The sequence below is a fragment of the Rhea pennata genome, chromosome 4 (genome assembly GCF_028389875.1).
Source record: "Rhea pennata isolate bPtePen1 chromosome 4, bPtePen1.pri, whole genome shotgun sequence".
NCBI classification, from domain to species: Eukaryota; Metazoa; Chordata; class Aves; order Rheiformes; family Rheidae; genus Rhea; species Rhea pennata.
Window position 1 is genome coordinate 57,830,322 of NC_084666.1, and position 13,152 is coordinate 57,843,473.

Sequence of the window (13,152 nt, forward strand, 5' to 3'; positions counted from 1 at the left end):
GCCGGTTCATGACTATCTCAAGCTCCGTCTTTACTGGAAGCCTTTGAGTGTCTGTTCGTATACACCACATCAGACTCGAAGTCTGTAGCTTGGGTATGAGGATTTCTCCCACTCCCGTAGACTGGGCTACCCAGAAAGCCGCAGCCCATCACTTCATCTAGAAATAATTCTCCAGAACAGTTTTACCTCAAGAATTGCCCTTCCTAGTAGGGCATCGAAGTATATATAATGATGCCAAAAATACTTTTTTTAATAATAAGAAATTGAGAGATTGCTTACGTTTCTGTTAGTGTAATCCCAACACCATCATCCTGGCACAGCGCTACTTTATTTTCCACCTCCGTGTGTGCTGCTTTGAGGAAACACTGTTACGACTCTTTTTGTTGAAGGAGATGAACAAATCTCTAGACTTTTATGCAGAGATTAGCTAGTGGCTGCTCAGTCACAGCAGTGTCAACATCACAGCAGCGAGCCTTGGCCTGCCTTAGGTCTCGTTTTATTAAGACTTATGTTACTGATTCATGGTGATACTTCAGACTTCCTTTTGGTGTCATATTCATAGCCAGGATATTCTGCTATTGCTCCATGTGGCTTCCACAAGTGAAAAGAAAAAAATAATGGAGAAATAAATTTCGGCACTCTCTGTTTCTCAAGCTTTGCACCTTTGCCGATTCTTTTTATACTCTTCAGTTTCCTACATGTTTGCTTTGCAGCAGATTTTCTTGTAAAGGAAAATTGCACTGCAAGTCATTAACACTTACATGAGGGCTTACAAAATGAGTGCAATAAACTGAGAATTGAGTGCCATAGTCATTCCTGAAATGTAATGACCAAAAGATGATGAGGTTTAATGTGTATAGATCTTAGACAGCCGCATTTTCAAACTTCCCAGAACCAGTCTTGGTAAAAGATACCACACTGTTCCTGTTCCTTCAGGCTAATATTTTTCATGTTCTCTCTCACAGCAGAGAGCTGCACAAGCTACACTTCCACTGGCATCTTTTAAAGTTATTCTTGTGGAGAACAAATAATTTCTGCCTGTTACATCCACATACTGTGAGTAAAGATGAGCACAGAAATGTAACCGAGAGTCTACTTATTATCCTGTTTTAACTGCATCTCAGAGGTAGATAATTGCCCTAGGCTTAGATTTTCTAAAAATTTACGTGTATCAAAAAGGATCTTGTACAGGCAAAAAGCAGCAAGTTGATTTTTCCAAGAGCAGCTTGCCATTTTAAGCAGTTGTTGGCTTAATAAGTGAAATAGCTTAGGGCTATATGCATGCCACAATGATTGCATTTTGTAAGAAAAGACTGTGCCTATGGGTCTCAGAGTTTCAGAGCCAAGACTAGTCATATTTGTGGTGCTTAAGTTGCAACCCCCAAGCTATTCTCACCACCATAGATAAGGGGTAGCTGATCATAGAATAAGACTGATTTTAAAATAACTAACCACAGCAAAATTAAAATGACCTAGTCAAGTAATACAAAGAGTTTGTGATTGACAACATAGCTGTTCTTTGAAATATAGTGTAGGCAGTAAATAGCATCTTATGCCCATAAGCTATTTTCTATCTGAAAGCCAAGAATAATGATCTGGCATCTGTCCTTCGTGAGTGAGGCTTCAGTTTGAAATCTGCAACAGCTCCCTCCCAAATGCCTCTGGAGACGACAGCGATGGTGTGCTCACGGGTTGTAATTATATCACAGGATATATATTATATATATTTTTTTTCAGAAGTGTTTCTGTCTAGTGTAAACAACTGTACGGGGTTGAAATGGAAAGTTTTGCTCCTTACACTTGCATTTCCTTGGGATGGGTGGTGTGACAAGGTTATGCAGCATCAGCAGGTCCAATTTTAAATTTATCTTTGTCCCCATCATAATTCAAGTGGCAGCTAAGATTTTGTTGAACCATAATCAAGTTAACTTTACCTAATGCCACAGATTTCAACCAGCTGCCAAGTTTTTCTACACAACTGCTTCCTGGTAAAGAAATACATGGAGTGTATGCACCCGGGATGCCTATGATTGAATTGTATGCATGCCAGGTATATATTCTGGGTAACGTGATACCTGTTGTGGTCTGTGTGCATTATGGCATAAAAGGTTGGGGTTCTGCATCATGCCCCAGATCTGCTACACAAGCTCTTGTTTGTTAGTTGGAAGGCTTTTTCTTTCTGCTATTATCTTACTAGGGACATGAAATGCCTGCAGAAGATATAAATTGATGACCATTTTTGTTCCTTTTTTTCACAGAATCACAGACTGTTTGAGGTGCAACGGGACCACTGGAGATCTTCTGGTCCAACCCCCACCCCCTGCTCAAGCATGGTCACCTAAAGCAGGTTGCCCAGGACCCTGTCTAGATAGCTTTTGAATAGCTGCAAGGATTTGCTACTGAAGTAGCTACAAGGTACTATTTATCACTGCATTCAATCACTATAACATTATTGGTCAATGCCCTCTTGTGCCACATTTTGCAAGTATAGTCACATAGGAAGACAAACTATTCCTACTGGGGAACTGATGCACAGTGAGAACAGCACCCTTCTCAGCGTCGCTAGCTTGGCCTGTCGTAACAGCACATCTGCCTGTAGCACTTTGGAGGCCCTTTCCAGCACCTGAACTGGAAGACCATTCTGCTTTCCAAGAAGCAATAGGAATCAAGAAATGCTAGTAAGCATAAGATTTCTACTTTTTTTTTTCCCCTAATATATGCTGGAATGCAATATGATTAACAGAAAGCTCTTGGAATGTGTCAGATGACTTTGTAGAAAGCACAATGCTGCCTCTTTCGGGACTGGTATGTTTTCTGATGTTGTGAGTTTTCCACCTTTTTTTTTTTTTTAAGTAAAAAGGAGAATTGCAACTTCCTTTACACCAGTACATTCGCATAATACGTTCCTGCCTTCAGGTACTGTATGTCATTGTTATGAGTACATTTTGACATCCCTCACACTTCCAGCACTCCAAAGATCCATGACAGAGCTGAATGAAAACTTTTTTTTGACTTGGCAGGAGCAGTAAGAACACATAAAATCCGCCAGCTGTCAAGGATGTAAATGGTGATTTTGTTTCACTTTTTTAATGAATTAAAGCAGGATTGAAATCTGTCCAAAGTCAGCATGTTTGGCCTTGCAAGGAAAGAAAAAAATGAAAGGGAGGGATTTTTTTCTCTTTTGGCACTTAGGCTCAATACAGTGTTTATTCTTGGTAGCACAGTATAGGACAGAACTATTCTAGTGAAAGAGCCCTAGCCTTGGCTGTTGGATGTAAGACACCTCAGCAGGGTCTAGTTTCAAGAGACAAAGCATTTATGTATGGAAAACAAAAAGCCTGTGCCTCGTTTCAAGTTGGGTGCCTGAAAAATGCAGCACCCATTACTGCTTTGGAGAGTTGGTAGAAATAATTTTGTGTGTTATTAAATTATAGTCACATTGGAGCCAAACTAGTATCTGAGGTTTTGTGCCTTTCTTCTTACAAATGATGATTTTGTTGCTGCCTTACCGATATCACATTTTGGGGGGAGTCTTTCACGTGAAGGCCTGGCATTTGTCTCTCTCTCAGCCTTGGAGCATGGTTGTTCTCTCTAGTTTGCTGGTTGCAAAATCTAAGAACGACACAGGTTGGACCTTCCGGGAAATGTTCTGAGTGCTCACGTTTACCCTGTACGTTCACAGCACCCTTCTCTGGGGAGAAAAATTGGTATCCTAAGCTCATCTGTGTTCTGTATCCTTAACATGCACTTCTTACTATTAAAAGGTTAGCTTCACTCCAAAGCTTGCTTGGGAAAAGGGGCTATATTTTATAAATTATCTTCAATTAACTTCTCATTTGCCTTCTTAGCTTCTTAAATTTTGCACTTGAAACACCTCTGACTGTTACCCATGACTCAGTGATATGTGAGGTGTGTTGCCTTTCACTCTGTGGCTTGTGCCTAGGACTTTCCGGTGATCTCCCACTCTAGAACTAGCCAGTATCAGACTATGGCTGTAGGTAACCTGAATACTTTAGAGACTGAACAGCAATTGTCTTCAATAACACAAGCAGGGAGGAATGAAATCCCTTCTTCTGGAAAATGTAGCATCCTGCATAAAGATAATTTAATATTGATTGATGGATGAAAAATCACCCTGGAAGAACAGCTAAGATTCAGGCACTAACCAAACACAAAGCAAGCACATCTGGACTTCTGCAGGCTGATTTGGTCTTTTGTGAAGTGCAGAAGTTTCCAGTGTGCCTGTCCAGAGGTGCACTGTGTAGATTAATTCTTGCAAAGATTTACAAACAGGCTTAAATTTATACTTTGTGAATAGACTTATTAATTCAGTGTGGCTTCTCAGGCCATGCTGTACTTCAGCCACATGGTTTAGACAAAATAAAAGTGAACATATTTGTTCAGACAAAACAAAAGCGAATCCTAACTTTTTGCCAAAACTCAAGATGAACCTGAATTTCTGAAGAAAAAGTGTAACTCCCTTTTCCTCCCCTCGTCTCTCTTTCAGCCTCCTAATACCTTGGCACCTAGTCACTGTAGCTGGAACAGAAAGACTCTTCTCAGATTTCCAGCCTGTCTTCAAGTAGGAAGTATAGAAAATCTTGCAGGAAAGCCTAATCTTATGAGCTTTCCAGGCAGATTTTCTGAATAAAGAGAGTCTTATACATTTCAGATATTTACTAAGTCTTCCGAGGATCTTCCATCCCCAGCTTTAACATAATTCTTGAGACATAACATGTAATTACAGGATGAAAGGATGCTAAACCCTACAACCACTTTGGTAAACTTGGAAGGATTGTAGATGATCAGAAATATATTGAAAGTGGGAAATAACATATTGAAGCGGGAAAGTGGGAGAGGGAGGAACTCTCCTTTGTTTGAAGAGAAATCTTCATTTACAGCAGCGTACAAGTTAATTGCAGCACTTATTTAAAATAAGTAATAAATGAGAGTGGTTACCCCGTACGAAGAAATATGGGCAGCTTAGCAATTTGATGTAAGTTGTAACATTTTCCTCCCCAGACTTACTCCTTTCTTCTGCAGCAGAGGAACAAAACTAATAAGCTAATGGGTACATGTCAAGTCTTCTCTACATGAAGCCAAAATAAATACCATCATACAAAACCTCCTTAATCTGCAAAATTATTTTCATCCTATCATCATTATATAGGCCCAAGAAGTAGGCAAACATGCAAGAATCTCGCTTTTGCACTTACGTAAAAATCAAAGCAGAAGAGCAGTTAGACAGAGTTTGGGGTTCCCCCTTTTCTGGTGCTGTGAAGACTATTGCCAGAGTTTGAGGGCTGCTCTTAGCCTTCTACCGTCCTCCCGTCCTCCACAAGGGTTCTGCTTTAGAGCTCCTTCCCAGCAGCCCAGGTTGCCAGCCTGTTGTACCATGGAGGAGTTTAAAGACTGTGAGCGAGTTAGGTGCTCACATCCCATGGGAAAATGCACCTTTGAGAAAGAGCAGGCGAAAGCCGGGAAGCCCCGAGCTGGAGGAGCAGCCGCTGGCGCCTGGTGGCAGCACTGCTACCGTCCCGGCCGCCGCGGAGACCACCCGGGCCTGGGACCCCTTCCCGTGCCGCACGGCAGCGCGTTTCGTGCCACGAGCGCGCAGTGTTGGGGTGCGGGGAACAAGTCAACGGTGATTATTTACTCACCTGCTGACGGGGCGGTTTGCGCTGTATTGTGAATGTTTTAGGTTTCCGCACGTTCCGCGGGAAAAGAGCTGCTGGCTGCGGTGCTCGGGCTGCCGTTATCGCTGCAAACAAGGTGTGTGGCGGTTTCCGACATGGGGCCCTGGCACTTAGCCCTGCCTAATCCTTTCTAATGAACACTTTGCTGATGCAAATCAGTCTGCAGCGCTCTATTTAAGGTAAAATACTGAGAATCTGTTAATTAGCTGTGACTGTACGATAGACTTGGCTAAAATAAAGACTGCAGCGTAAACGCGAGTTGAAAATAACTGCAAATTAATACATGCTTCTAATTAGCTTGGGAAGATGTTTCGGAGGAGAAATTTTTCTGTACTAATGACCTTTTCTTTGTGTAATTATGAAAAGAAAAATAACTTAATCCTACTCTTTTCTCTGAAAGTAGCTCAAAACAGCGAAATGTTAGCACTGTTTTCAAATAGGGCTTTCTGTTCCTTTAAACTTTCTTTCTTTCTAAATGCAGGAAAGAACATAAGGTAACACTGATTGTTTTGCCAGTTAGAAAACATTTAGAAAGTGTGAGAAAGTGGAGAAAAAATTCACATCCTTAAACTTTGTCACTGTTTTTCAGCTGGAAAAATATTGGAAAGCAGAAAGACATTTCTTTTTTTATACATTCTTAATTTGTTGACTGTTTCCATAGGAGAACCATTATCTCCTAGAAAAGATATTCCACTGAGAGTCTTTCCAACAAAAACTAGTGCTTTCTAGCAATCTCTAGTCACATGACTCAAAATCATTTCTGTTTTCTGGTTGATAAACATAGCATTTATCAGGTTGGATATTTACATCTAAAGACAATCAGCTAAAAGTAAGACCTTGGCCAGGTAGATCCTCTTAAGCATAGTAATTGGTCTTCCATTTTTGCTATTAGTGCGTTTTTTAAATTAGTTTTAAATACGGGCTTGCACACAAACCTGAGGCAAATACTGCTTTCTTAGGACCATATGCACTTAAAAACCAGCAATATTTTCAAGTGTAAGGTAATAAGCAGCACATACACCAAAACCAAATTTACAACTTGAATAGCTATTCACTAACTTTTTGCTTCAGTTTTCCAGCTCTAGTAATTCTTATTTTGTTGTTTTTAATACTTATTAATTTTTTCTTGTATGGCTTATCAATTAAAAGTCTCTCGCTACAAAAAATAAAAAAGACTTCCTTAGCTGTTGACCTTCCCCACTATCATACGACTTTGCTTGATGGCCCTTCCCACTCCCATTGGCAAATTATCCTAATCAAATAATAACTGGAGAATCTAGTGATTCAAAAGCATTTTGCACATCCTTTTGCTCAAGCCACTGTTTGCAAATTATTGCACAAGTTGCCATGCTTTCCCCTTACTCTACCAGAGGCTATTGCTTGAAAGATCCAGTTCCTGTAAAAACAATCATAGGTCAAAAACTGAGTGAGTGATGGAAAGACCCATTTAAGTCATGTATTTTTTGGCATAAAACCACTGAGAGTACATAATCTGTATAAATGTTAGCTTTCTAAATAAACATAACTTCTGATTGCATGAAAGCAGGGAATAAAGTTGAAACTTGTTCCTTTCATTAAGCAATCTTCCCAAACCAATGCTTGTTTTGTTCTAAACAGCCATAAATCTTGACAAATAACAATAAACAAATAGCAACAATAGCAATGAAGCCAACAGAGCTACCATAGCCATTTTACCTTTTTCCTTTCCTGAAGTACAGAAATATTTTGTCAACTACGTGACTCAAATTGCAGTGCGAGAATGGCAAAGTCTCTAGGCAATGCGTCGATGTTGACATTTTGTGTTGATCTTAGGCGGCGTGTGCCAGTATTCCTATGCCTCCAAGCAGTCCTGGGGACAGTGTCTGAATTTCATCTGTCGATGCTTGCGGGATTTTTTAAGGACGTCAACTTCCTACCTGGGATCTAGGAAGGTAATGCTCTTTTGGCAAAAGAGAGCTGCTGACAGCAGCCACCATTCAGTAGTTTGTCCGGTCTTGACTCATCTCAACGCTACAATAGTCTAAGCTGGAGCTCTTTTGTTTTCCTTTTGCTATTGCAATTCACCGTGATGTCACTGACCTTCTTTTAGCATGGAAAGCACAGCAGGAGCATTCTATTTATGTGCTGAAAATAGCCTGGAAAGCAAAGAGGTTAAAAATAAACTGGATTCACCTAAATCAATTATAAAAATCAGATTCCAGATCGTTAATGCGCTGAAGTGTTTTTGAAAGAGATGAAAAAGTGGAAAGTTTTACTATATACCCCACTATAAATGCCTTAAAAACTGTCTTACCTAGTAATATGCAAAGGAAGACAGTACAATGTGGATGGGAGAACACACAGATAGACAGCAGTTTTCTGTGTTAAAATGCAGCTGTGGGATCCATTCCACTTCTTCCTCCCTATGCTTTTTTTGATGCAAATAGGTGATCTTGCATAAGGAGGCCAACATCTCCAATGTTTCTGTGGCAAAGTTCTTCATTTTTACTAGCATTAAAAAATAAAATACATCAGAATTAATTCAATACTTTCGTTGGACAATACTTAAGTAGCTGATAGAGTACATCCTTCATGAAAAATAATGTGCAATAGGTATGCAGAACACATCTTTTCTGCTTCTTTTCCCACACCTGCATCCATACATACCCCATTTCTTCCTAGGAATATTGCTGATCAATCCCATGCTGCCATTCTGGGAACCATAGCATACATGATGAGCGGTGTTCTCTATAGCAGAGGCTCACAGACCTGCTGTGTTTGTGGCCCACATGAAACACATCTCCTCACTCACACTGCAGCTTGTTTGCTGGTATATGGCATGCTTTGCCCTCTTCTCCAACCCATGAGAAATTCTCTTGCTCATAACTTTCCAGCTACCGCCTTGGGACAGATGAAGCAATGTTCCTGGAATACAGATGTCTTGTAAGTGAAAAACACAGACAAAAATAATACTCCAAAATAATCAAGAAACAAACATCTGCTGTGTCCATCGGCAGTCTGCACACTGGAGAATGTATTTGTCACTCAGTAGTTTGTCTGAGGCAAAGATACTACATATGTCTAATTTTTACAATTACACTAAAATGATTTCCTCCTTGTCACATAATGCTAAAACATAACTCAGTTACACTGGCCATTTTAAAATGACAATTTTTTCAGACTAGTCTATACGGTGCTTGCAGTAGCATAAACCTTAGCTGATGAGGGTACACACATTTTCTTCCTCATGTATAAGCACAGCAGACACAGTCCAGGGATTTGAAGGACTCCAGCATTCAGTGTGTAGTGTTCACAAAAAAACAAACCAAAACAAAACAAACCCCTACCTCATTCATTGAAAGCCTTGTAATGACTACAGTAAAGTTTCCGGCACTTCAGCATGATTGACAGGAGTCTGTTCATGGTCTGGCATAAGTGCATCCTGATGAAGTTGTCGCCTTAGTGGTCAAGGAAGGTCATCTTTTATGTCTTCACTCCCTTGTAAATAAGGTTTTAGGTAGTTCTCCTCCCACTTTCGTGTCTACACATGATTTCATAGTTTATTAAATGTTTGGTGGCTTTCATTGTATCGCAGCTTTTTGTTGACTGCCATGCAGGCTTTGCTAAAGCGCATCTTGATTTGCAACTGTGAGAGAAGGACTGGGGTTAGGGCAGACTTTGACCCATGATCTCTCTTGTCACACGGAAGATGTGCAGAAAGAAAGGGATAAGGATTAGCAGATACAGCCTGTTGCTCTGCTTCCATTCAGAGCTCAGAGCCAGCAAAGCTGTGTAGTGTACTGATCACTGCTTTTAGCTCTACCAAGCCAATAATCCCCTCTTTATACTTTCTGGCGTAAGCAACCGTCAAGGAGCCCATCTCTATCTCACCCAGCAGACAGAGTCCCTTTGGCCAGGAGCCTTGCACTACCTTTCCAGTTCCATAAAACAGGATAATAGCAGCCCGCTCGTAATTTTGCCTACTGCCAGAGGTACATAAACCAGGTACAGGATCTCCACAAAGTAATTTAGTGCCATTTATAAAAGGTAAAATAAAGCAGAGTGAAGTATACCTTTATTGAATAGCTAAAACCGTGTCATTATGCATTTTGCAAAGTCAACGGAAAGCAACACAATGCCATTCATCTACCTTTATATATTATTTAAATACCCCGAAAACTGTATTGCATGCAAGTTCTCATTACTTGAGTGTTTCTTCAATGATCACCTAGTCTTATTATGTTAGACCACTGAATACTGAAATATCTCAATAGTGTTTCTTGATTCTTCCTTGTTTTGACTATCACTTAAATATTCAGAAATGCCAAAAATCTCTGAAAGTATTTCTAATATTTCATAAAATATTCTGAGACTCTTCTCAGCATGACAAACTGCTTGAATATCATTGATAAAACATGATTAAACATCATTTTCTCCAAATTAAGTCATATTTCCATTTTTTTGAAGTAAAAATGATATTCAGATGAAAACACCCCAATCTATAGATGACCTGAAAGTTCAAAATTGCCCTAAAGACCTTGATTTCAACCAAAGCAGATGCTGTAATAAATTTACACACACACAAACTTTAACAGATTTGTTCCAGCATCTTACAGCTAGACTCCTATTTACTGGAAACTCACTACCTTTGGTAATGCTTATCAGTTTCTATAATAAGTACACAGTTGCCTGCAGGCATAGTTCTCATTTAATAGAAGCTCTGAGAGTGTTTGTGAATTTTTTGCATTGTCTTTCAATAGCCCCTAAACTAAACAGGAGTAATAAATCCATCCTTTATCCTTGTTTTGTTGTTAAATGTTTCTGTTGGATCTTTTTCTGAGACATTTGAACCTTTCAGATGGAGCTTCAGTCATTGTAACAAGTCTTAAGCTAATTACATATACTCTCCTTAAGGAAGGGGGTTATAAACTTAAAGGTATAATGGCTTTGCAGCTCTCTGTAAGACATAAAATCATACTCAACACTACTGAACACTCCCTATGCAAAACTCTAAACACTTGTTATTCCTGGCGCTTTGACCTCCTCTCAATATTGTTTAGAATTTGAAGTAAATTTAAAGGATTTAAATTATGCATTGTATCTATATTTCTTGTGTGCATATATAGATAGAGAGAGAGAGCGAATAGATTATCATCACGTAAGATACAAGAATAACAATATACAGAAAGAATGCTTTATCTGGCAACCCTTGGACAATATGAGGACAGGAACTCTGGAGACCTGAAGGTAGCGAGAGCCCTGGATGTGCTTCAGCATGGATGCGGATGGGAGCTCCGTGTCATGGCACCTGACTTGATACAGACCTCAGGAGTGGGGTAGACCAGTCAATCAAACTTAACACCATTTTAGTTCTCAAAAATTAAAGTGATTACTATTTTATTCAATCAAACTGGAAGAAGATATGGCAGCATATACCAGTTTAGCTGAAGCTACACTAGCAGATTGCCCTACCTGTTTCAGTGAACAGGGAGCAGAAACACATTCAAAGGCAGGCAGGGCCTTAGCTTCCCAAAGCTTTTTCGAAAAAATCAGATTCTAGTGCTGTCTGAGATAACTAGTGAACCCACAGGAAGATCTAGAACACTTTTTGCTGTGTGTATCATCAACAATATTCCCCAGAAAAGCTCTGCTTTTCAAGTCCTAAGGGAAAACCCAGAGTTTCTGAGATCTCAGACCAAAACTCTAGTGGCAGCAGTTGGGAAGGACCTATTCCCAGGAAAATCAGATCTAAAAATTGTTGACAGAAAGTAAATGTAGTCCTTGTGCTTTAACTTCTGCATTCATTTTCTGACCCTGTGAAACTGTAATTTAAAATATGTTCTTTCATTTTATTGGCTTTCAGTAGGTCATCTAGATATTTAGTCCAATTTGAAAAAGCTAATAGCTGCATGGTATTTTAATGTTCAAAATCTCAGCATGTCTATAATGTTTTCGTTTGTGCCATTATTTTTCACTGACAGGTAAGGGGAGGTTTTGACACTGTTAATATAACATAGGGTGTTAATCTTATAATCGCCCTGTCAGCACTCTGTGTCAGGGTGTTAATGACCACCTTTCAGCCACTCAGAGTTGCCTGCCAATAAAAATAGTACCGGCACCTATCCAACCAGCAGCTATTCAGCTACTTTGCTTTTTCCCCAAAGAATAAATAGAAAATTTCACTAGCCATGTGGCTATAAAGACGCTCCTCTCTACTTACTCATTTCCTTTTCCTTCTCTGCACCCGCTGGCAGAAAAAACAGCTTCGACACTGAGTCTTTCTAATGTATTTTGCATGCTTTATTTTAAAATGTACAAATTATTTCTCAAGTTTTAAATAAACATAACACCTTGGACAGGATAAAAACAGAGTTTTTAATAGTGAGAAGCACAATTATTTACTGCAGTACTTACCATACTCATTGCAAAGACAAATGCTGTAATTCTGTAATTTCTCAATGGTTAAGATGGGTCCTTATTTTTTCTTCTGCACAGGAGAGGGGCTTTTCCAGTTTCCTGGCAGAAGGAATTGCACAATTCCAGATGACTTACTTTATATGCCTACAGGAATTTTATTGCAAAAATAACAAAGGAAGACAGAAAGAGGGAGAGCACACATTCAAAATAATAAACAAAGAATAATAAACATTCCTACAGTGTCCTTAAGAACTCCAGATGTAGCTTCATCCCCCTGCAAGGCCTGCCTGCGATGCATTCAGACGTTTTCCATGGGCTGCACTAGACCTCGCAGAAAACCTTACCCTCAGATTTGGTGAACCCCCTGGAACATTTAAGGGCTGTTACACACTGCAGGACCTGTGAGTAAGTGCCAGAATAAGTGCTTACTTGCCCTCTGAAAGACTGTACGGTCACAGACAAAATCCATGCAAAGAAACTCAGCTGGCTTCCTTCAAAGATCCTGTTGCCCAATACTGTGGTCCTTGTCACCTGATGTCTGATGATGAATATCCTTCTCCTCCTCTTATCATGCATCTTCCACCTTCTGTATTTAGGGTACTAATCACAAAATCCCATGTATATTTAATTTAAAAACAACTGCAGATTAGCTTTTAATCAAGTGCAGGAAGGTCAACTAGCAAAAGAAAAGTAATGTCAGAGCTATGATGAAATCCCTATACTGCAGCCAGTTTACTGCTCTTGTAATCTTGTCGGGTTTGGTTTTTTACTTACATTCTTACAGGCCTCCTTTAATCAAGTGATGTGGCTGATCAGCTAGGGCTGGCTCCGGCATCATGTGCTGTCCATCTGGATTTTATACATTTTGCATTTCCCAACGGAAAAGAAACAGACGTACTACACAAATAATTAGAATTCAGACCCAAAAAAGTAACATTTTGTTCCTAGAGAAAAATTTGTTTCTCATGTGGGATTTTAATGCAGAGTAAAAAAAAGTAGCAAAGCTTAAATAATCACCAGTTTCCATGTCATACAAAGCCAAAGATGCAGTCAAAATTAT

At 39.6% G+C, this 13,152-nt stretch overlaps 2 long non-coding RNA genes across 4 annotated transcripts in view; one reads left to right on the top strand and one right to left on the bottom strand.

The window, feature by feature from the left end:
• The window catches only part of LOC134139517 (uncharacterized), a 144,758-nt gene extending 141,305 nt beyond the window's left edge, over window positions 1-3,453 (top strand). The window contains exon 3 of the long non-coding RNA XR_009958189.1: window positions 2,259-3,453. This is a non-coding gene — a long non-coding RNA (uncharacterized LOC134139517). The remainder of the gene's footprint in view (window positions 1-2,258) is intronic.
• Window positions 3,454-6,952: 3,499 nt separating this feature from the next.
• On the bottom strand, window positions 6,953-12,904 carry LOC134139518 (uncharacterized). Of its 3 annotated transcripts, XR_009958192.1 has the most exons (5): window positions 12,867-12,904; window positions 12,090-12,191; window positions 8,343-8,600; window positions 7,990-8,183; window positions 6,953-7,831 (listed from the first exon to the last, which is right to left on the bottom strand). It is a non-coding gene; the product is annotated as an uncharacterized LOC134139518 (long non-coding RNA). The 3 variants fall into 3 exon arrangements; XR_009958191.1 differs by lacking the exon at window positions 12,867-12,904 and having other exon boundaries at window positions 12,090-12,739; XR_009958190.1 differs by lacking the exons at window positions 12,090-12,191; window positions 12,867-12,904 and adding an exon at window positions 9,023-9,364.
• Between the last annotated feature and the right edge of the window lie 248 nt (window positions 12,905-13,152).